The sequence below is a fragment of the Littorina saxatilis genome, linkage group LG8 (genome assembly GCF_037325665.1).
Source record: "Littorina saxatilis isolate snail1 linkage group LG8, US_GU_Lsax_2.0, whole genome shotgun sequence".
Classification (NCBI taxonomy): Eukaryota; Metazoa; Mollusca; class Gastropoda; order Littorinimorpha; family Littorinidae; genus Littorina; species Littorina saxatilis.
In genome coordinates this window covers 52,147,856-52,171,364 of record NC_090252.1, presented here as the reverse complement: position 1 = coordinate 52,171,364, position 23,509 = coordinate 52,147,856, and the positions used below count along the sequence as shown (strand labels likewise).

At 43.7% G+C, this 23,509-nt stretch overlaps 1 long non-coding RNA gene across 1 annotated transcript in view; it reads left to right on the top strand.

Moving 5' to 3' along the window:
* LOC138973816 (uncharacterized) overlaps positions 1-17,724 on the top strand; it is a 50,817-nt gene extending 33,093 nt beyond the window's left edge. The window contains exon 4 of the long non-coding RNA XR_011458167.1: positions 16,697-17,724. This is a non-coding gene — a long non-coding RNA (uncharacterized lncRNA). The remainder of the gene's footprint in view (positions 1-16,696) is intronic.
* Positions 17,725-23,509: the final 5,785 nt, after the last annotated feature.

Here is a 23,509-nt window from a genome sequence, read left to right as displayed (position 1 = left end):
TTCATATGGTCTGATCAAAATATATTTATTGTAAATCCTTCTGATCGTCTAAATGTTTGCTTGGAGCATTATTTCGATCTTTTTCAGAACACACCAACACTGTTTATTATTGATGACTGTGCAGCAGAACGTGACATTGTTAGAAAGAAAAGTGCACTAGCAAAGCTTGCATTCAGTGGACGACATGCATTAATATCAGTTTGGATATTAACACAAAAATACAATGCAGTTCTGAAAGACTTTAGAGAGCAACTCAAAACAATAACATTGTTCTATTCAAAGGACCGTGACAGTTTTGAAGAGTGTCTTCGAGAAAATGATGTCATTGAAAACAAACAGGAGAGAGAAAGAATAAAGAATAATCTGAAATCTTCTAAGCACTCGAAACTGGTTTTAAAAACTGATCAACCAGTTCAGTATGTATGTTTGTAGAAATCCTTGCTAAGTTCTTGTCAAGTTCTTACTCAAGTTCTTGTCAAGTTCTTACCAAGTTCTTACTCAAGTTCTTACTAAGTTCTTGTCAAGTTCTTACCCAAGTTTTTACTCAAGTTCTTGTCAAGTTCCTACCTAAGTTCTTACTCAAGTTCCTACCTAAGTTCTTGTTAAGTTCCTACCCAAGTTCTTACTCAAGTTTAATTACTAGATTTTTATTTTATTCTGCATCAAAATAAAATGAACTGTGATGAATTGCTGATGCAGACTGCTACAGATATTGAAATCTGTGACAGTAGGACTATACCTGATAAAAAAGAAAGATTGTATTCACTTGCTGTTTGTGGAAAAACAAAACACTACCTTGGGCAGCAGTTAACTGTGGAAGAAGTACAACATCTTTCCTCAGAAGATATAGAAAAGTATCATGGACGGTATGAATCAGTGCTTGGTTCTAAGATGGTTAGAAGTATTGGACAGACTGTTATAGGTTTGTACACAAAGATTTTTGGACATTTTACACCTCTCGACTCGGAGGAAAACTTAACACATGATCTAACTCATGACCCTGTTGTTTCCAAGTCCCTCGAATCTCTTGCCTGTGGCCTGTATTATCGATTTGGTGCTTTATTAGTACCATTTGTTGCTGGATTAATTACTTTCAAACACATTAATTTTCAGAATAAAAAAGATGACAGATCAGTTGAAGCAGACAGTGGAGCAGACGAAAATACCAGAAGTGAACACAGTGACAAAGAAACCTGGTAGAGACTAGAAGCAGGAAAAAAAACTAGCCGAATGGAACAGACAAAAAAAGTTAAATCAAAAGGCAAAGCAGAACATTATGTCTGAAGTTGAGCAGACACCAAACATTCCTGAAGTGACTAAGGTCACACAAACTGATCAAGAATTAAAATCTTCATTTCTATCATACAGAAAAGTAGCTGTAGCAGCTGTTGTTGGAGGAGGTGGATACTTGCTTTACAAACTTTGGCAAGGCAAATATAAAGTGTCAGAAAGACCAAAATCAGAAACACCAAAATCAGAAACACCAAAACCAACAAACAAAGCAGTACAAACAATAACAAAGCCCACAGTAGTACCTGCAGTGGATTCATTTCATATGGAATAATTTTAATATTTTAATTTTGATAACATAAAAATGAGTTCTGAAAAGACAATAGTTAATCTAGTTTGTCACGCTGCAGTGATTGGAGGCTTGAGTGTAGGTTACACAATGCTGGGTAAAAGTCTCCTCAGAATGAAACCAGCCGACTTGGGAAAGTTAGACTTCGAAGACGGTGCTAAACTAATTGGTGTTGTGACAGCTTCCTTTGCAACAAAAGACTTCCTGGTGAAGCAAGGAATTATTCCAGAAAATATAAACATGTAAGACAATAAAATGGCTAGCTTGGTTATGATGGTGGGAGGTGCGATTGTAAATGCGCTTGCATTTTCTGGCAGCAACTATTTGTTTTCTAAACTGCAAAATGGTGAAGAGAGGGAAAGGCACAACAAAGCCATGGAACAACTGGAGAAAGCACAGGATGAATACGAGAAGAAACGAATTGCGCAGTTAGACTTTATGAATGATAAACTCAGGCAGCAAGGACATGCAAACAAAACCTTTGCCAATGTTGATGCAGCCATTCAAGAATACTATCTTGTAACTGGAAAGAAAATGAAGACAAGTGCTCCTCCAAAACTGGGTGACTTTTATCAGCCTTCAGAAGAGCAGAAGGTGGGCGAGATTGTTTTCATTGTTATTGGTATGGCTGTTGTTTACTTTATTGCGCGTGCTGTCAAATCTTAATATTCTGTCATTTAAAAAACCATGAGTGATGCTTTGTTATCTAAAATATATTATTCCCCAAAAGGATACTGGAAAGGAAGAACTGCTATTGACAAGCTCAGTGACGCAGCAGGTGTTTCTCAAGATACAGCAAAGAAATGGTTGTCAAAGCAGGCAGTTTGGCAGATCTATTTACCTGCACCAAGAAAAATTACACGACCACACTTTGTTAACATTAAACCGAATGACACTCATCAAATAGACCTGCTGTATTTACCGCATGACACAGTCAGAAGGAAGAAATATAAGTATGCACTGACTGTAGTTGATGTTGCAACAAGATACAAAGATGCTGAACCGTTGACAGAGAAAAGTGCTATAGCTACAGCTGTTGCCCTGCAAGAAATTTACAGACGTGGACCACTAAAGTATCCCAGAATGATTCAGTGCGATGATGGTAAGGAGTTTAAAGGAGCTGTCAACCAGCTTCTGTTAAAACATCATGTTACAGTGAAGAGAGGTATTCCAGGAAACCACAGGTCACAGGCTATTGTTGAGAGCTTTAACAAACAGTTGGCAGAAAAACTGTTTTCATATCAGTACCATCAGGAATTTTTGGACACAGAAAGTAAATTGCGTAACACTGAATGGGTCAAAAGATTACCATCAGTACTTAGAGCAATGAATCTGGAGGTATTTAAAGCTACAGGGTTAAGACCAGTTGATGCAATCAAACAGAAAACAATAACTGTTGCTCCAAAGTCAACAACACCAGTGGCATTACTACCTTTCAATCAGAAAGTCAGATATTTATATGCACCCGGTGAAGCTGAGGGTGACAGCAGGAAGCGTGCAACGGATCCAATCTGGAGTATTGACATTCATGAAATCAAGAGAGTAGTAGAGACAAATCCACCTATATATTACTTGAGAGAACCAGCACCGCAAAGAGCCTTTGTAAAAGAGGAATTACAATTAGTTCCACGTGGTACAAATGTTAAATGATTTTTTATTTCAGATTTTATAGTGTTAACAAAAATGGAAGCTCTGAGAAAGAATTCTAAGCAACTTCATTTTTTTAATTTATATTTTTATTTTGAGTTATAAAATCAAACTCACAGCGATGGAAGACTCTGTATTAGAATCTTTATCGACAGTATTTGACACCGTTGAATTACAAGTAACGGATCCTCAAAATGTGCAGTCCAGTGTGCAAGACGCCATTGAACAAATTCCAAACAATTTATTGATTGAACCTCCAGTAAAAGTGCAGATAGTCAGTTTAATAAAATACAAAACAGTCAGTGATGAGGTGCTAGAAGTTCATGTTTCAACCAGACAACTAGCACTTAATTCTATGGCAGAATTGAATGGAAACTGGGCAGATGAAATGATGAAACGGTTTGAGCAAGCTGCAGAGGATGCAAAGATGAAAGGATCCGGATGGTCAGAAGGTGAAATTCTAAAAATAGAATTGAAGCTAAGTAAATTTGCCCCCATCAGAGGTAGAAGTTACATACCTTTACCTCCTGCTCTTGTCAAAAAACGTGCTGTGCTGAACATAAAGAATGATGATGACAAATGTTTTATGTGGTGTGTTCTGGCAAGACTGTACAGTGTAAAGAAAAATGCAGAAAGAGTGTCTAACTATCATGCATACAGAAATAAACTAAACTTTACTGGTATTGAATTTCCTGTCAGCATTACAAGCATTGACAAATTTGAACAGCAAAACAAACCCATCACCGTAAATGTTTACACGTGGGATGAGGAAGATGAACTGAAACCAGTCAGAATATCAAAGAACTCACCAACGATTGGCGATTGTGATACTAACCATGTTGACATGTTACTAATGACTGATGGTGTAAAATATCATTACACTTTGATTCGTACAATGAGTAGACTGATGGCGAGCACAAGCAATCACAATAGTAAACAAGACTTTTGTAGGCGATGTCTCTTGCGTATTCCATCAATTCATGCAGCACTTATACACAAGCAACATTGTAAGAGCGTTGATGATGCGGTTGTGAAGTTAACAACACCACCGCCAGACAGCAAAGTGTATTTTAAGAATGTATGCAAACTACAGAAAAGTCCTTATGTTGTTTATGCTGACTTTGAATCTATCATTGTGCCATATGAAGGACCTTTACCAAAAGACCTACCTAAAACAGTAACTCTAAGTAATCATCAAGTCTGTTCATATGCATTTATTGTTGTTAGTTCAGATGGTAAACATTCTAAACCGCAATTGTACAGAGGACCTAATGCAGCAAAGAACTTCTTACAGCAAATGAACCAAGTGCGAAATGACTGCTCCAAACAACTGAATCTTTCAGACATTGTTATGAAACCTGAAGACCAAGAACAGTTTAACTCTACCACACAGTGTTGGATATGCGAACAAAGTCTAACACCAAACACAGACAATCCAATAGTAAGAGATCATGATCATGTAAGTGGGCAGTTCCGAGGAGCAGCACACAGCAAATGTAATCTACAATTAAAGTTTGATCCTAAGACTTGGAAGCTTCCAATCTTCTTCCATAACTTGCGCGGTTATGATTCACATCTGATCATGCAGGCAGTAACTGATGAATACAAAGCAAGATGCATTGCGCAGTCTTCAGAAAAGTACATGGCCTTTACTCTGAATAGTTTATACTTCTACGATTCTGCTCAACATCTGATGGGAACACTTGAGTCTTTATCTTCATCACTAACTGCTTTCCCAATCACATGTAAGTACTTTGACAGTGACTTAGTTAGAAAGGGAGTCTATCCATATGAATACATGGATTCGTGGGAGAGGTTTGATGAAGATGAGTTACCACCAAAGGATGCTTACTTCTCACGGCTGAAGGGTAAAGGTATAAGTGACGAAGACTATGAACACGCTAAGACTGCATGGAATAAATTAGGATGTAATACAATGGGTGATTATCATGATCAATATTTGTTGGCTGATGTTTGTTTACTTGCAGATATATTTGAGAATTACAGAAGAACATGTATGAAGCACTACAATCTAGATCCTTCACATTACATATCTGCACCAGGCATGAGCTGGGATGCATTTCTTAGATTTACAGGAGTAAAGATTGACTTGCTATCAGATCTACCTACACTTCAGATGATTGAAAATGCAGGGGCGGACGAGGGGGGGGTTTCAGGGGTTTCCGGAAACCCCCCCCCAGCCAAAAAATTTTTTTTTAAATGGTGTTTTTTTGGGGTATTAATCAGTGACAAAATCTGCTGCCTGAAACTGGTAATGATCATCCTCAAAATGCACCAGATTGCACCATTTTGCATCCTTTTTTACAAAATTTTCCGGGGGGGCATGCCCCCGGACCCCCCTAGCAAACTGGGCGCTTTGCGCCGTCGGCTCGGCGCTTCGCGCCTTCACACCCATATCTTCACAATATACTTTTGGAAACCCCCCCCATAAAATGAACTGATCCGCCCCTGAAATGGACTACGTGGAGGAATCAGTATGGCTTCACACAATTACTGCAAAGCCAACAACAAATACTTGGACGACTTTGATCCTATGAAACCTTCTAATTACATCATGTATCTAGATGCAAACAATTTGTATGGTTGGGCAATGTGTCAGACGCTTCCACTTCGGAACTTTAAGATCTATTCAGGACCATTTTCACAATGTGTTGTGCTGACAATATTAAAAGCAGGCCCAGACAGTCGAAAGGGATGGATACTAGAAGTTGACTTAGACTATCCACTATCACTTCATGATCTACATAATGATTATCCTTTAGCGGCTGAGAGGTTAAAAGTAAACCCAAGAGAACCTCCAAAGCTGGTGCCCAATCTGTTTCACAAAAAGAAGTATGTGTGTCACTACAGACTGTTACAGTTTTACATTAGACATGGATTAATTTTGAAGGCTGTTCATCGTATAATTTTATTTGATCAAGAACAGTTTATGAAACCTTACATCATGAAAAACACAGAACTGAGAACCAAAGCCGCTGATGCATCAGAGAAAGACTTTTTTAAACTGATGAACAACAGTTGCTTTGGTAAGACAATGGAAAACCCACACAAGAGAAAGGATGTTAGACTTGTTACAAGAGAAAATGAGGCCATCAAGCTGACATCCAAACCACAGTATCAAGACTTTAAATACTTTCATGAACAGCTGTATGGTATCTTAATGAAAAAACTTGTAGTCAAGCTTGACAAACCAGTATTCATAGGCTTTACTGTGCTAGAGTTGTCAAAACTGTTGATGCTTGAGTTTTTGTATGATTATTTGAAACCAAGATATCCCAAATCGAGAGTACTTTACACAGACACAGATTCATTCTTACTTGACATTCCAGCGGATGACATTTACAAAGATCTAGAAGCTGAAAGTCCTGCAGTAAAAGGAAAAGATTCTTTTTATGACACTTGCGACTACCCTAAAGAATCACCATTGCACTCAAATGTTAACAAGAAGGTTATTGGAAAGATGAAAGATGAAATGAATGGGAAGATAATTAAGGAGTATGTTGGATTGCGTGCAAAGATGTACAGTGTTGCAAGTGAGAAAGGGGTGGTTAAAAAAGCAAAGGGTGTAAGCAAACAGGTTGTAAAGTCGAGCATATCGCATGATAACTACAAGGAAGCACTGTTTCAGAAGCGAGTGTTTCACCATGACAACCCTAAGATCAGTTCCGCGCTTCATCAGATCAACACAACTATTGTAAACAAGAAATCTTTAGATGCTAATGACACAAAGTGCGTTTATTCATCACCAGAATATTCTTATGCAATTGGGCACTGGAGAACAAACGCAAATAGTCTGAGTGTGTAATAAGAATTTTTGTCAATCGGGAAAACCCGCTATGACGGGGAAGTGTTTGTGAAAGGGGAGTAGGCTTTGTTGAGTTTCAAAGCAGCCACCAAGTACACTTGTCAAAGCTTGATTCAATAAACAAGTTTTAATATTCATGAACCACGTGATACACCAGAACCAATCGTGGTGGAACAATAACAATATTACACAAGTCATTTGCATAAAGTGCACTCGGTGGCCTCCTGAAAAGGCAGCCTAAATATTGAAGCGTTGTGAAGCAAAGCGTTGAAACAGAGTGACCCAAGCCGCCGGTTTACCAGCAAGACCTACCGTTCACGCGTGAACGGTACTATTTTTAGAATCCTAGAATTCTTGAGAATTTCGGAGCTGGCTTGTTTCTGGTACACATACAGGCAAAATTGGTCATCACTGAGTTTGTGTAACACAGGAAGTTGTGAAATACGTCACCCCAGGGGAGACGGCAAAATTGTTACCAAAAACATAATAGGTCGCATTGTGCAGGGTCAACTGCAACAAACTCAAACCGAGCCATTCATACCTAACTGTATTTGAGTGACTTATATACCAACATTTTTATGTCTTTTCAGCACAGGTGTAGGAAAAATCATAAACCAAAATGTTATTTATTTTCTAATTTAACATTTTTTTTACAAATGTGACCATGGTCTTTTAAACAAACAGTGACATTAAACATTGTTATGTTAAAAAAAAGAAAAAAGAAAAAAAGCTTTTGCGCACAAATCAGAAATACAGGCCAAACCGTGAGTTTCTGTGGCAAAGCGCGACAGAGGAAATTGCACTGGTTTTATTTTTAGATCAGTGGGAAATTTTCAAGAACAGACGCTTGCATTTGGATGTGTCCAATGATAGTAGGTTTGGTTGTGATCAATCAGAATAATGTAGGCAGGGATGTCGTTAGGCGTCGGACATCGGACATATAACGATGAAAATCCCCAAATGTCCGATTCACATTGCCGCATCAGTGTCGGTCAGATGTCCTATCGTTTTAGCCTGAGCGTGGTCATTGTCCGATATGTACTCCATTCCTTCGGACAGCGCATTATTCGTTAATTTTCATTTCAAGATACAAATCTTCTAAAAGACCGAACGCTCTCGTGTTCAGCTGACACTGAAGTTGCCAGTGCCGTATGATCTTTTCTTTTGTTGGGAATTCCCGAACCGTCTGGTGCAGCCACAGAGATGCAGCGCACTGATCTAAACTGACTAGTGCATGCTACAGGAGTACGGGAGACAACTCCAACTGACTAAATTTGTCGTCTGCTTTTGTTTTCGATACGAGACGATTATTTAGCTTGCTGTAAATAAAACGAAAGAGGAGACCAACAGCAAAAAATCCAGGATATCCATAAAGAACACCTGCAACGGCTCGTAATTTCCGTGGTTGTATAAGAGAAAGGGAGAATGTACGTTCTGGGTTACTGATTCCGACAGACCCGGCATTGGTTCAAAACAACCTTACTTTACTGTATTTTTTTTGTATGGATTTATGCAGTATTTTTCTGATTTTGTCGCATGTTTCATTTTAGTAAAAGTTTAGTCCAGAAGCCTATTTTGCGTTAATATTTAGGGTCTGTCGGAATCGGTGAGCCAGAACGTACATTCTCCCTTTCTCTCATGTTTATATTGAATACATGGGTAAAAGAAAGATTAATAGACAAGAAGGGCAAAGCCCATACGACTCACATGCTTGACCTTGACCTTTACATGACCTTGACCTTCAAATAACTAAACCTAGCAATGACATCATACACTAAGAACTGCTTTACACATTGTTCCTACCAAATGGTGCTTATTGGCTCTTTCTACCATGAGATATGGTCACTTTTAGTGGTTCACTACCTTATTTTGGTCACATTTCATAAGGGTCAAAGTGACCTTGACCTTGATCATATGTGACCAAATGTGTCTCATGATGAAAGCATAACATGTGCCCCACATAATTTTTAAGTTTGAAACAGTTATCTTCCATAGTTCAGGGTCAAGGTCACTTCAAAATATGTATACAATCCAACTTTGAAGAGCTCCTGTGACCTTGACCTTGAAGCAAGGTAAACCAAACTGGTATCAAAAGATGGGGCTTACTTTGCCCTATATATCATATATAGGTGAGGTATTCAATCTCAAAAACTTCAGAGAAAATGGGAAAAATGTGAAAAATAGCTGTTTTTTAGACAACATTTATGGCCCCTGCGACCTTGACCTTGAAGCAAGGTCAAGATGCTATGTATGTTTTTTGGGGCCTTGTCATCATACACCATCTTGCCAACTTTGGTAATGATAGACTGAATAGTGTCCAAGAAATATCCAACGTTAAAGTTTTCCGGACGGACGGACGGACGGACGACTCGGGTGAGTACATAGACTCACTTTTGCTTCGCATGTGAGTCAAAAAGCTACAGAAAAGAGAGAGTGCGTGTGTGTGTGTATGTGTGTGTGTGTGTGTGTGTGTGTGTGTGTGTGTGTGTGTGTGTTCGTCTGTGTGTAACACGTATTATTAACAAAAGCACAGCAACATAGGACCGGCACGGTTGGCCTAGTGGTAAGGCGTCCGCCCCGTGATCGGGAGGTCGTGGGTTCGAACCCCGGCCGGGTCATACCTAAGACTTTAAAATTGGCAATCTAGTGGCTGCTCCGCCTGGCGTCTGGCATTATGGGGTTAGTGCTAGGACTGGTTGGTCCGGTGTCAGAATAATGTGACTGGGTGAGACATGAAGCCTGTGCTGCGACTTCTGTCTTGTGTGTGGCGCACGTTAAATGTCAAAGCAGCACCGCCCTGATATGGCCCTTCGTGGTCGGCTGGGCGTTAAGCAAACAAACAAACAAACAAACAGCAACATAGAAGTAAAGAATCAGGTCAAAAAGGAAAAGGGGGTTGGGGAGGAGGGAGGTGAGAGGTGGATGTAGAAAAGACAATGCCCTCGCTGACTGCCCTCGCGCACAAACAAAGGCGTAGGGGGTTAGTGACAGGAAAAGTGACCTAGGGGTTAAAAAGTCAATACAGAAAGGTTACATGGGGAGAAGGGGGAAAGGGTTCACAGACTGGCCCCTCCGACCTCCATAACTTGAATCCAGTCAGTTTGGCGCCATCGTGTCAGAGCCAATTAAATTACATATTCTTACTCCGAATCAGATCTAGCATTGACTCACTTGAGATGCTAAGTACTGAAAAACGCTTACCCGTCTAACATTTTTAAAGGGAAGCAACCCCATCACCAAAAAAGGCTAAAATAGCTATGGTAATGAGCAGGTACACCGGGAGTTACCTCCCATATTGGTGTGTACCACGTCACTTCCTCTAACTCCACGTGGCTACCCTCATACGACTTTTTCACTTCTGAGGGAAGGGTCACTGAAATTTTTCGCTCCTGTGGTCTGCTCTTGTGTTGGTTGTTACACCTGCCGGCCACGTTACCTGTCCATCTGCCCGTCACTCCTGTTGTTTGGTGAGCTCGTTCCTGTTGTGTTGTATTTCTCGCTGTTTTGTTGCTGCACTTTCGTCCGTGTTGGGACTTGTTTGTCAGTGACTTGTTGCGTTGTCGCCATTGTTATTGTTTTCAGTTAGCTTGCTAACTTCGGTATTTAGCCGTGCGTGCCTCCTTTGGGTTAGGCTAGTGTGATTATCTTGTTGTTTCTCTGTGAGAATTATTCTGTTTTACTGAATTTTCGGTCGTTGCGACTTGCGTTTTTTTCAGTAAATTGCACCGTGTTTTTCGCTTTTCGTTTTCTATCAGCATGTCTGATTCGGATAAGCGGCGAGGGAAGGCTGACATTAAAGGCAAGGTTAAGGCCAAGTCTTCTTCCTCTTCCTCGAAATCGGGAGTAGCTATCGTTTTGGACGAAGCTAACAATGTTTTGTTGACGGTACCTATTTCGGCACCTAGCTCGTGCGTGGCTTCACAGCCAGTCACTTCGGTTGTGACTTCGCCTTCGGCGTTGGCACCAGCTCAGGATCTTTTGGTGTCTTCCCTGTTGAAGATTTTGATTCCAGAAATCCGCAGCCTCGTGAAGGATGAATTTCAGCGCTCTGCTTCCAGCAGTTTGGATTTTCCGCCGTCTGTTGGTGACGTCCGGTCGTTGGCTTCGTTGACGTTTCCGTCTTCTTCCACCAGGGACCATCTTCAACTCTCGTCGGCTTCCGCCTCCGCTGGGGGCGTTTCCGGTAAGCTGAGCTGGTCCAATAGCCCTCATGAAGCGCCTGGACGCTCCCTTTTGGGAGACAGCTCTTTTGCGCGGGGTCACTCCCTGCACCTGTCTGATCCGTCATTACCGATGTTCCCCCCCGAGGGCTCGGACTATGCGGAACAGCAGCGGCAGCCGTTTTCGGCAGCTGCATTTCCGGGTTTTCCCGGAAGCTCAGGTCCTCCTACGCATGTACGCCTCGACGTCTGCGACGGGATGGACCGCACACTGACTTCCGGACCTTCCGGTTTGCGAGGTCAGTCTTCGCAGCTTTCATTTCCGCACAGGGCAGTTTCGTCAGCTACGTTTCCGGCTTCGGCCGGATATGCTATCCCTCCTTCTGGTGGTTCCTTCCGGATACCAGAGAGGGAAATACAGCATGTGGCTTCCGGGCATTCTGTGCCTCGGCCTGGGCAGTCTTCTCTTCACCCTGTGGGGGGAGTGACTTCCGCCCATCCAGTTCCGGTGCTTGCGGATGGCCGTCCGGCTTACCCTTTTCCTGTTGCAGGTCAAGGGATGAGTCAGGATGACTTCCGTGCACATGAATTTCCGGTTTCCGGTTTTCCTGTGCACTCTTCCGCTTCTGGAGCTGTTGACTTTGGTCATGGTTCGTCGCTAGATTTTTCTGATGTTCCATCAGTTATCAGCGATGAGACTCGGTCTGCTTTCCCGTCGAAACTCAAGACTGTTCTTGAGATTGCGGCGGAAGTAACTTCGCGTTACTTTCCCGAATGGGCTTCTTCTTTGGCGGCTTCCGCCCCTGTTGCTCCTTCGGCTATGGCAGATTTTCGTCCCGTGAAGGAGGAGGCCTTTTCCTTCCGGTTCGCCGAGTCACCTTCTGTGGCTTACCACCTTTCTCAGGCTCTGGCTAGACCTGTTCACCCTGGGAGTGGTTTGCCTTTTGTGCCGGTTCCGCTACTGGTTCCGTTCGGACCGGTTCCGGAACTAGCACAAGATTGGGTTGCTTCTGCAGCTCAGGCTTCTACCTTTGTCCCTTTGGGGCCTAAGAAGATGAACAGTCCCAGTTCCTGCCGGAACTTGTTGGCCTCTTTCTCTCTCCCGCGGACTACCTTACCGGTTTCCCGGGAGCTGTTGCCTCTGCTGACCAAGCCAGTCAAGCGTGACTCGGTTTTGCCGGTCTCAGAGGGTACTCTCCTCTCTTCAGAGGAAGTCGGGCGCCAACTTCTTGAACTGGCCTCCATCTCGGAGACACTCATCAGGACGTTGTCTCGGTCTTTGACTGACTCACTGGATCCTTTCACGCTCAGTGAGGTTCAGAACGCCGATGATGTTTCTGCTCTTTTGACTGCCTTAGCGAAAGTGAATGAAGAGCAGATGCGGCTTTCCTCCCTACAGTATTCCCACGCGGTCATGTGTAGGAGGGAATTGTTTTTCTCGCACTCCCAGTTCACAGAGCAGGCTACCAGAGACACCTTACGAGTGTCTCCGGTTGCAGAGGAATCTCTTTTCTGTTACTTGGCTCTCGACGCCAGACAGAAGGAGATTCAGTCAAACAAGGACAAGCAGTTCTCTGACTACACTCTGCAGGGGATGAAACAGTCTAAGCCTGTTCAGCAGAAGCAGGCTCAGACCTCGTCTCACCCCAAGTCTGCTCACAAGAAAAAGAGAACAGCATCGGGAAGGGGGCGTGGCGGCTCTGGTAGTAAGCCTCACCCCCAATGAAGTGCTCCCGATCTGACCTCCCTCCCGCCCTCCACTTTGGTGATGGCGGGAGGCCCCTCCCGGGCACTTTCTTATTGGATGTCCTCCATAGACAGCCAATGGATTGTGGGCGTGGTGAGATCGGGCTTCCGTCTGCTTTGGCGGGAGGAAAAGGCACCTCTTTCCCGGCTGCCGCCGCTCTTCAAGCCCCCCTTCTCGCAGGAAGCACGTTCCGTTCTTCAGACGGAAATTGCCTCGCTGGTGCAGAAGGGCGCGGTGGAGAGAGTCCTGGTTCACAGCTCCCTGGGATTTTACGGGCGTCTGTTCGCCGTTCCCAAAGCTTCAGGAGGGTGGCGTCCAGTGTTGGATTTATCTCACCTCAACACCTTTTTGAGAGAGATAAAATTCAAAATGGAGACTCCAGCCTCGGTCAGAGACTCTCTTCGGCCAGGAGACTGGGTGACCTCGATCGATCTGACGGACGCATATTTTCACATTCTTGTGCATCCGGCCGACCGGAAATGGCTTCGTTTCCGGTGGGGCGATCAGATCTACCAGTTCCGCGCACTCCCTTTCGGGCTGTCTCTCGCTCCATGGATTTTTACCATGGTGGTGAGACAGGTTTGTGCACTGGTGAGGTCACAGGGTATCCGACTGCGGGCTTATCTGGACGATTGGCTCATCATGAACGAATCCCAGATATGCTGCTCGCAGCATACCCAGTCGGTTCTTCGAGAGGCCAACTTGTTGGGTTTCTCGATCAACCGAACAAAGTCGGAGCTGACCCCGTCGCAGACATTCACTTACCTGGGGATGTCTTTCGACACGGTCTCTTGGACTGTCCAGCCTTCTCAGAGGAGGGTGGACAAGCTCCAAGCTCAGATTCGCTCCACTTTGCCTCTCCTGAGGGCTTCCCTTCGGTTTGCGACCCTTCCATGGTTGGACACGGAATGGGTCTGCAGAGGTGTTCCGATCGTCGTGCCCCCCCCCCCCCCCCCCTCCCAGACTTGGACCTCTTCACGGATGCTTCCTTGAGGGGGTGGGGGGCATACACAGACCTTCAGACTACTTCCGGTCTGTGGACGACGGAACAGTGCCTGTGGCACATCAACTTGCTAGAACTAGAAGCAGTAGCTATAGCTCTGGTCGAGTTTTTGCCCTCCCTGTATGCCAAGCATGTGCGTCTGTTTACAGACAACACGATAGTGGCAGCGTACCTCAACAAACAGGGAGGCTCGCGGTCCCCGTCTCTCTCGGACAGGACTTGCGATATTCTGAAGTGGTGTGCTCAACACCACATCACGATCTCAGCCAAGTACCCTCCAGGGAGGCTGAATACTCTGGCGGATGCGCTCGGCCGCTCCAACAAAGTACTTCAGTCAGAGTGGACGATCACTCACGGGGCACTGCTTCGCCTTTGGGCCCAGGTCCAAAAGCCTCTGGTAGACCTTTTTGCCACAAGGTACTCAAAGAGGCTTCCGGTGTTCGTCTCGCCATTCCCGGATCCTCAGGCTTGGCGGGTGAACGCTTTGGACATTCCCTGGACGGGTCTGGAGGCGTACGCCTTCCCGCCTTTCCCATTACTCGGCCGAGTAATCCGAAAGGCGGAGATGGAGGGGCCGGCCCTTCTCTTTGGCCTTCACAGGTCTGGTTTCCGGACCTGCTTCAGCTCGCCCACGAGCCTCCCATTCCTCTCGCACTCGTGAGAGGGGAACTAGTGCAGCCCCGAACAGGCATTCCACACGAGGAGCCCAGTCTTCTGAAGCTTCACCTGTGGAAGTTGTTCGGGACTCACTGAGGCGCGCTGGGGCGTCTTCTTTGACGCTGGACTTGGTGGGCCGCTCTCATAGGGCTTCTACCTCGTCCGTCTACGCCTCACACTGGAGGTCCTGGGCCACCTGGTGTTCTGATAGGGGGGTGAGTTCGGTTGCGCCTCGCTCTATGCAGGTCGCCAAACACCTCTCTTTTCTGTCTTCTCAGGGCGCTTCCGTTTCCTCTTTGAGGGTCCGGCGCTCAGCTATTTCCGCGACACTCAAGCAGATCGGACGATCTATTAATGTCGGGGGAGTGATAGCAGCAGTGATTAAAGGTGCTGCTCTTAAGGAGGCCAAGTCTCGAGTGCCTGCTCCTAAGTGGGATCTGTTTCTAGTCTTAGAATTCTTATGTTCCTCAGAATTTAAGCCTTTGAGTGAGGCTAGTCTGTACAACTTAACTCGTAAGACTCTTTTTCTTCTTCTGTTGGCAACGGCCCGTCGGGGTAGCGAGGTCCACGCTCTGTCGGGTTTGCCAGGTGATATTTCTTTTGAGTCGGACGGGTCGGTGTCCTTGCACTTCCGTCCCGACTTTTTGGCCAAAAATCAAGCTCCAGGCCAGGCCTCTCCGTTGGTTCGAGTTAAGGCTCTTACCAACGTGTTGGCTCCGGATGATCTTGATTTGGTTAATTGCCCTGTTCGGGCCCTTCGTCTGTATTTAGCCCGCACTCAGCCTGTACGGTCTAGTTCACAGAAGCTGTTATTTCTCTCTCTTCTCACGGGAAAGATATTTCAAAGGTAACGTTGGCCCGGTGGGTGTCCTCTCTCATAAGGCAGGCCTATGGATGGAGTCACACAAATATCAGGGGGGGGGGGGGGGGCGCAGCCTGCCTTTCCCCTGGACTCTGCCCGAGCCCATGAAACCAGGGCATGGGCATCTTCTCTAGCCGTTCTACGCTCGAAACGTCTAGATGAGGTGCTCTCTACTGCGTATTGGCGTTCCGAAGACGTTTTTATTAATTACTATCTTCGGGACATAGCTGCTCTTAGGCAGGACGGCTCTCGCGGGCTACCTGCGCTTATCGCAGCCGGCCAGTTTCTGCCCAGAATGTGATGGTGAGTTTGATTTTATTTCTTGCCCACCTCCTTTTTGATGTTATCTGCTAGATGTGATTCGGTGTAAGAATATGTAATTTAATGGAACATTTCTAAGTAAATTTTCATTTGATTAATATATATACTTACCCGAATCACATATTTTATGCCCTCCCGCCTGCCCCGCGTATGGTTTTGAAGTTTATTTCAAGCTGTATGAGAGTAGCCACGTGGAGTTAGAGGAAGTGACGTGGTACACACCAATATGGGAGGTAACTCCCGGTGTACCTGCTCATTACCATAGCTATTTTAGCTTGTTTTGGTGATGGGGTTGCTTCCCTTTAAAAATGTTAGACGGGTAAGCGTTTTTCAGTACTTAGCATCTCAAGTGAGTCAATGCTAGATGTGATTCGGGTAAGTATATTAATCAAATGAAAATTTACTTAAGAAATTTTCCATTAAATTCTACCGCGAGAGAACAATGGGAAAGGCCTGGACCATACCTATTTCCAAACCCTTTACAAAGGGAAAGAACAATCCGACTTTAAAGTGTGAATCTTAACTCCACACAGTTTTAATACTAACTCAGATAATATATTCTGCTCTCTGCGCCTTCTCTTCTTCTTCACTCTGTGAACTTTAAGAAGAAAAATGACATATGGAGAAAAGACAAATTAATCCTGTGGTCGCTTTTCTCCACAGTAGCATACGTGGTTGAGATCAGCAGACTAAATGCTAACCTATGGTCGTATATCTTACGATGTTTGATTTGAAAATAGCAAATTGCTGTCAACAATCTGACACGGTTTGGAATGAGAGCTACGTTCAAGCCTGATTGTATAATTTCACATGTATACAGAGCATTGTAGTTCCTTTTCTAGTCTTGTCTCGGCCTGTTTAACATGTGCCTGATTGCATGGCTACTTTTTCCAGAGAAACAAGAAAAGGAAGTTTTTACCACAGGCGAGAAGGTCGCCCTTGGTGTGGGTGCTGGTGCTTCCGCCTCCGGGGTAGCCTTTGCTTGGCTATACCAGGCGTGGCAGATCATTACCAACTTAGGATGGATGCCTAACATTTTTGGCGGGGATGACAAGAAGAAGGAAACGGAGGAGGACGACACGAAAGACGAGGAGTCAGAAGAAGATGACCATGATGGTGAGCTTTCCATATGCTGTTACTGTCTCATATGTTTGGCCTGCGGAGGCTGTGGGTTATGTGTCACACGCGGAAAGATGAAGAAAAAACGGGTAGCCCGGCGCAAGGACAGCAAGAGTCAAGAAGCTGAAAAATCAAGTGAGCACCAGGAACCACCCATTTCAGAACAGCCTAGCATAGAGATCTCTGCAGATAAAAGTCTGGAACAGAGTTACGAAGCAGACAATGGATCCCGCAGTGTAAGTATGGATGAAAGGCGTATTTCAATCCCAAAGCAGACTACAGAGAGAAAGGAGTTCACAAAGCGATACTTTGACACAGCCGGCTGGCTAGCGGACCCCATGGCACATCGAAAGACTAAAGAGTTAAAAAACTGGCAGAGATTCTACCACAAAAGCAGCGTGGTCAAAATGAGAGAGAAGGTGAGAAGTAAAGAAAGGAAGACAACAGGTGAAACCCAACAGGACTCGACGAACATGTCGCTTCAGCAAAGCGGTGCACAGGACGAAGAGCAGGTGCATGTTATTAAGCTGCTGCCTGTTTCTAAAGCAAAGCGCAAAACTAGTAACCGTTTAGAGCTACCAAAAAAACAGAAGCGGTCTACTGTGAAAAAAAACATTGCTAGCAAGAGTTTGCTGGAAGGTGAAGGTAGCCGTGGGGCGTCTTTCCATACCGATCCCAGAACTAGTCAGAACTCAGGACTTTCTGTTAGAAACACGCAAAGTGAAATAACCATGGAAACGAGTGTCGATGAGGAATCGCATGATTGCTATTACGAAGAATCAGAAAAAGTGTGACAATTTAGATTGTTCCCGACCTTCCAATGAAAAAAAAAGAAAATGAAAAAAAGGAGGTACGATTAAAGCAGACTGCATGCAACTAAGGTAAAAAAAAATGTTATTAAAAAAACGGGAAAAAAACACCCATTCAGATAGTACACGTACACTCTTTTTTGGCGGTAACTGTTTTGCTCACCACCACAAATTTCACCAGGCTGTTACATGAAATAAAGCCATACCACCACTTTGGCATCTACCTTCTTCTTCTTCTTCTTCTTCTTCTTCGTTCATGGGCTTAGACTCCCACGTTTACTCATGTTTTTAGCACGAGTGGATTTTTACGTGTATGACCGTTTTTACCCCGCCATTCAGGCAGCATACGCCGATTTCGGGGGAGGCATGCTGGGTATTTTCGTGTTTCTACAACCCACCGAACTCTGACATGGATTACAGGATCTTTTCCGTGCGCACTTGGTCTTGTGCTTGCGTATACACACGAAGGGGGTTAAGTCACTAGCAGGTCTGTACATAAGTTGACCTGGGAGATAGGAAACTGAATCTCCACTCTTAACCCACCAGGCAGCAGCGACCGGGATTCGAACTCACGACCTCCCGATTAGGAGGCCGACGTCTTACCACCACGCCACCGCGCCCGTCTTTGGCATCTACCAAAAATAAACAGCCTGAGGGGTGTCTTTGTAGAGTGGAACTATTTCACAAAAGTGTTCTACCTTCGCCCGTCCGGGTTATTGACTACACACGGAAGTCATCGTGAGGCCGTGCGGACCCATGCTTCTCATTTCCTTCTTTGAGAAACATGGGTCCGCACGGCCCCACGATGTTTGTAGTCTAAATATGACCTCTTTGATTTTAGTTACTTCTCGCTGAAATGTTAGGACATAAGAGCTTTTTAGGTGCCCGAGGCATTCTTAAAATCTCATTAAAAAATTCCTACTAGTTTAAGAGATATTTGCAATTAAACACATTTCTGGGTCCACACGGACCCACGACCACCGGCGAAGGTTAAGCCAATGATCGCGTTTCTTAGGAATCACATTTTTTAATGACAACCTAGCAAACACACACCAGCGAGGCCGTTGGCTTCTAGTTTGAGTCCAAGTGGTGGTATGCCCAGGTGACTGACATATCTGCACAACACATGCTTTTAAAATGTCTTCCGGATATCATTGTTTGATAGGTTTTGCTGGTGCTATACCATGAACTTTTTTTAACTAATAATGTATCACAAGCTACCTTGAGTGACTTTCACGGCACAACCCTTCCCATGTCAACGATTTGGCTCACCCTGTCACAACTGTGCAGGTCTTGATATCCGGAAGACTTTTCAAATGCATGTGTTCTGCGCGAACTTAGAATCCGGTTTCATTCTAGAATGGACCGGGTCCAGGTTGGAATTCTAACCCTGCGCAAGTACAGGGGTGCCATTCTAGAATGAAACCCTTGTTGCTGGTCCATTCTAGAATCGGCCGTGCGCAAGGTTGGAATTTGGGTCCAAGTTGGAATAGTCATTTCAGTTAGACTATCACACAGCCAAAGCCACAAATGTGGATTTTCTGTTTGTTTTTGTTTTTTGTGTGTTTGGTTGGGTTTTTTTTCGGGTTTTTTACACTTTACTCAAAGACATCGTGAATTGGGATTGTGATGTTCTGAAAGTGATTACGATTTTGAGAGACACCCAGCACTGATCGCTACGAACGGAAATTTCCGGACTGACAGTGTTTTGCCGATCTCGCTTGTAACTTTTAATCTTATTCATATACATGAAGTTGGTCTTCTGAATTGTGAAGATATAATGTCAACTTTTTTTTAAACCTGTGACAACAGCTCTATAACTCACTCTGTCCTTCTGTTGGTCTGTCTGTCGGTTAGTCGGTCTGACCGTCTGTCTGTCTGTCTGTCTGTCAAAAAACCGGACATTTCCCAGAGGCAGGAGAAACCCGCGCTGACATTGCAAGCGGCCGCAACCGGCTCTCATCACAAAAACAACTGCCCTGCAAACAATACCGCCCTGGTAGTCCCCCTTGCTATGGTCTGCCTTTGTTTATTGCGTACTCAGGAGTGTCAACTTTCTTGACATGACATGACATCGCAAGATCGCCAAAGAATTTTTTCAGGGGTAGACAAATCAGCCCCATTTTATCAAAGGGAAGGTGCAGGTGGAGATAATTCAAGGGAAGACAACTCTGTCTTACCTACAAACATTACGGCCCCCTTTATTCAAGGGTTTCATTCTAGAATGGCACCCCTGTACTTGCGCAGGGTTAGAATTCCAACCTGGACCCGGTCCATTCTAGAATGAAACCGGATTCTAAGTTCGCGCAGAACACATGTATTGTGTAGATATGTATCCTGAAGATATTCTGCATAGACACTGCCAAGGATAAAGTAAAAGCAAGAGGATGAGAGACTACGGATGTGGGTCCTTTTCGGCGTCTTTGGCAAGAGCTGAAGCAACTGTGAATAAATAATATTAATGAAAATGAGAGCTTATACAGCGCGAACCACGAAGTGTCCTGCTCTCCGTCCTTTGCATCTTGACAATAAATACATTTAAAAAAAACTAGTTTAACATTGAATGCATATCAACCATAACATATTAACCCTTATATGACGATGATAATAATAATAATGATACTATTAATATTGATATTAATATTGATGATAGAACACTACACTTATGACAACAGAACATAAACTTTTTAACAAAATCGTTTGGCAAAAGAGGTCACCTTGTGAGTGAAAGTATTTTCTCTGCACGTGATGATTTCTGATTTGTGAAATAATGTTAAAACTGTGCATGCTCATTCTGCTGACTTTTTTTCGTTGGAAACTTTGTTTGTCGATGTTATTCTGTCACGTTTGTTTTGCAAAAACAATTATTCATAAAGGTAAAATGAAAACAGATCTTGATAGTGGTTATTGTGTGTGTGTGTGTGTGTGTGTGTGTTTGTGTGTGTGTGTGTGTTTGTGTGTGTGTGTGTGTGTGTGTGTGTGTGTGTGTGTGTGTGTTTGTGTGTGTGTGTGTGTGTGTGTGTGTGTGTGTTGTTTTAGACAAAAAATAGAAAAGAGTCGTCACTGTCGCGTCAAATAGATCATTACGTCATGTTTTAACTTACTTACTTACTGCCTTTCACGCCTGGTGGCGTGTAGGGCAGCGACTACATCAGTGTTGTTTTCCTTTGTCGCTGTTTCTGTAACTCACTCGGTTTTACCAGTTAGAGTTGTTGGCCCTAAGCTGAACCCCCAACCTGGAGGACCAGGGTACACATTTTAGTCTGGCCTCTACCTCACGCGGATCTGTTCGGCATGGTTGGACCTACCAGGGACACGAGGTCCCCGCCGACATAGCTCCGGAGGTTGTCAAGGCACACAAGCCCCCACACCACGATCAAGGTAAGTGCACCAGGTGGGGGGTCATGTTTTAAACAGGAATTTAATCGCTTCTCTGTTTTTTGTTGAGCTGAAAGTGATTTTAACCCACATACGTGTACCATATACCACTCGTGTCATTACAATATCGTTCACTCCACAGTGCATGTGAAGAGGTCGTTTTCTACTGCCCGTGATGCCGAGTCACCGAGACAAACGTCATTCTTTGAACACTTGGAAGAATTTTAAGAACGTACACGTCACGATATGCTTTCTGGAGTGACGTCTCTCTGCTTTGACGTCAACGATTACAAGAGGCTTTCGGAGAGATACAGGTTCCATTTGAAGCTTCTTCAATCTGGGCGCTTCCACTCAGGGACGTTTGGAGCAATAGACACGCAATTCAATCAATCAATCAATATGAGGCTTATATCGCGCGTATTCCGTGGGTACAGTTCTAAGCGCAGGGATTTATTTGTTTATTTGTATTTTATGCAATTTATATCGCGCACATATTCAAGGCGCAGGGATTTATTTATGCCGTGTGAGATGGAAATTTTTTTTTACACAATACATCACGCATTCACATCGGCCAGCAGATCGCAGCCATTTCGGCGCATATCCTACTTTTCACGGCCTATTATTCCAAGTCACACGGGTATTTTGGTGGACATGTTTATCTATGCCTATACAATTTTGCCAGGAAAGACCCTTTTGTCAATCGTGGGATCTTTAACGTGCACACCCCAATGTAGTGTACACGAAGTACAGTTTATCGCATTTTTACTGATCACATGACAAAAGCAGCAGGTGCCATTGGTCAACTAGGAACTGTATATCAATTGATATCGTGCAGGAAGTGCCTAGTGAATTTAATATCGTACAGGAAGTAGTTTATGAATTTTAGTTTTGAAGAACAAAAAAGTCTCACCTGAAGGAAACAAAATAATGTCTCCCTTCTTTTAAAATCACAAATTTATAAAAGGAAAGTAACTGCATCAGAAAGATTAAGCTGTGCAATGACGAAAAGACAACTTCTCCCACCCAGCTTTAACAGAGAAGCAGTAAAAAAGAATGTTACGATCTTACCGACTGAGGTGGTTGGAACAGCCATAAACAAGGCTGACCTTGAAAGTACCAGTACTCAGAAAACGGTGAAATCTCTTCCAGTGTTTCAGCGCACATCACTCACAAACAGGCAGAAAATAAGCAGACGATTTAAACATTTCGCACCTGCATGAACCATTCTCCACCCTTCTTAGTCGTAGCCATACAACATCAACCCTAGGCATCTTTCAGTTTCACACAGTTACAGCGCCTTCGGAGGACGCCATTTTGGATGTGTCGTCTGCACTTAGCTTCGACAACATTATTATGCAGTCCATCGACGCCGACAAATACCTGGAAGCTTTCTTGGACACAGAAAATGAGCCAGAGGACTTCACTGATACAGCCTGGCGCACTTCAGTTCCTGCCATCGTCCAGAATTGCCAAATCGCACAGTCAATAACCAAGGAACTTAGTCAATAAATATCGACAGGGGGCCGACTAATGGTTTAAATGTGAAATGTGTGTATGATAATGGGTGTGGGTCTGAAATGAAGTTAGGTAGTAGTTAACATTTGTTTTGAATAATTATTGGTATTTTGACAATGTGGGTAGCATGGAAATGTAAGCATTTGAATGTAAGTCTCAGGTACTATTGTACCCAGGAAGAGAGACGAGAGATTGGAGTAGATTGCAATAGCTTTTGTGGTCTTTGGGTTTTGTTTTTGGAAAGACATTGTAAAAGAAAAAGAAGACAATTGCAGTAATGCAATATTTATTGTGAAAACCAACGATTGTACAAAGAACATGTGAGGCAACATTATGTCTATGATGGTGTGAAGAAAATTAGTTATGATTTATACTATTATTATTATTTAGACTTGAGACTGAATAGCAAAAGGCGAAGTGTATGTTTTGTGGTGTGAATTGAAACAACATGAAAAGTGTAAATATCTGGGAAATTGTGGTTTAAAGACTTCGTTATTTCTTGATTGTTATTTACTATTATATTGAAGTGAATAGCAAAACGCTGTATTTGAAATTAGCATGGGATTTATATAACTGTTTTTTTTAACTCTATAAGGACGGATAACTCCTAAATGGTTTAGGCAAATGAGGCTAATTAGTATGGAAGAAACTCTCATGTTTGCCCCTTGGGGCATTCAAGGCAACAAACAACCACATACATCTGATTTATAATTTAGTGAGACATAAAAAGCTGTATGATAATTTTGTAGTGATTGAAAACAAGTCGCGTAAGGCGAAAATACAACATTTTTTCAGCAAGACCGTATACTCGAGTAGCATCGTCAGTCCACCGCTCGTGGCAAAGGCAGTGAAATTGACAAGAAGAGCGGAGTAGTAGTTGTGCTGA